The 1,660-nt window shown below is 60.4% G+C and overlaps 1 pseudogene; it reads right to left on the reverse strand.

Moving 5' to 3' along the window:
• Positions 1-258: 258 nt before the first annotated feature.
• LOC144173640 (uncharacterized) lies at positions 259-971 on the reverse strand (annotated as a pseudogene).
• Between the last annotated feature and the right edge of the window lie 689 nt (positions 972-1,660).

Here is a 1,660-nt window from a genome sequence, read left to right on the forward strand (position 1 = left end):
ATGCCCATGCACTCGTCTTGGCAGTGGACGTCGAAGGTGCGCAGGAACTCGTCCAGACTCGCAAAGTCGCCGCACTCCAACGCCTCGTGCATCTCGTCGTACTTTGCCTTCAAGCGGGTTCGACGCGCCCGTTCCGTCGCAACGTGCTGCTCGTGCTCGCCACCGTGGCCGTTGTCGTTGGCTGGCATCATCATCACAAGCGGAGGAAACGGCACCACGATCTTGGTGGACGCGCTCGGCATAAACGGGGCACCGAAACGACACTTTGTGCGTCCGCGCAAGTAGCACGTGTGCGTGTGGTCGTGCATCTGCGTGCGCGGCCGTTTGAGCAGCGACGTGTCGAGCGTCAGCAGCGCGTCGACCATCTCCAACGTGTTGGGCATGGCGCCGTCGACGCCGCTCAGCTATTCGTCGACCGGCGCGTTCTCGAGCCACAGGATGGTGTGGATGTGGGCGCTGCCGCGTTGCTGAAACTCGACGCGTTTGAAGTAGTCCTGCACGACGTACGGCTTGAACGGAGAGCACCGCTTGTCTTTGAGGACGTTCATGATCACGTCGAAGATGCGGTCAGTGTAGATTGTGCACGCGACGGGATCATTGTTGACGAGTTCCACGCGTTCCCACGCCTGCATCTCGGCAATCACGCGCGCTCGGCCTTCGGGACCCACGCTGAGTCGCTCCAACATCTCGAGCAAGTGCTCCCAGTGCACTTCGGACGCGGACAGCGTTAGGAACACGTGCGGTTTGCCCAGTTGCCTGCTCATCGCAAACAGGTCCCGACGTCGCTATTGCCAGTACTGAATCGTGTTGGGGATCCCGCGCATGAACGCCATGTCCCGGTTCAGCACGCCGTCGAGGAACTGCTGGCCGCCCTTCTCGAGCTGTTTGCACGTGATGGAGTTGGTGACGGCGTTGGTGCGGAACGTCATGGTCCTCTCGGCCACGTTGAAGCGAATCACCTTCATAGCCATGTACAGCACGTGCTCGGGCGTTACGCTGCGACGTTCTGTACGCCTGATCTAGCTGCTTGCCTTGACGAACGGCGTGGGTCGAGGTCCCGTTATCGACCGAGGTACGCCGAGGTAGATGGTGGGATACGCGAGTTCCTCGGCGTACTCGTTCAGGAAGAGCGCGATCGGGATGGCTCACTCACCCGGAGCAACGTGCCAAGTGTACGACTGGTCAGCGAGCTTACGCGCTACGACGGTATCATCTTCCACGCGCACGCCTACGTCGTCGTACAGCATGCTCTTCGCAACCGTGTTGCGCGCCGTCGCAACTTGCCCGGGATCGTCCAAGTCGATGGTTTCGGGCAGCGCTTCGATCTCGTTATCGTCGTCATCGTCGTTGTTACCGCCGTCGTTGTCAGCGACGTTGTTGTCAGCGTCACCGTCAAACTGCTCGAACCGACTCTAGTCGATGCGCACGTTCCAGGCGCGGTACAGCGGGGTGTTTTCAAGATGTTTGAGCCAAGCCAGGATGTTGCTACGCTTGAACAATCCGCGCTTGTACGTCGCAGGACTGACGAGTCGTCGCTTGATGTGTACGTCGATGGCCACGTACTCTGGAACGGTGCGGGGCAGGCACCGAACGACTGTCCGAACGTCGATGGCAACGTTCACCACCTGTCCCCTGATTCCGTACTTGCCGTTGCCACGCG

Source organism: Haemaphysalis longicornis, unplaced genomic scaffold, assembly GCF_048455015.1.
Source record: "Haemaphysalis longicornis isolate Haplotype H1 unplaced genomic scaffold, Haemaphysalis longicornis Haplotype H1 scaffold_3, whole genome shotgun sequence".
Lineage (NCBI taxonomy): Eukaryota > Metazoa > Arthropoda > Arachnida > Ixodida > Ixodidae > Haemaphysalis > Haemaphysalis longicornis.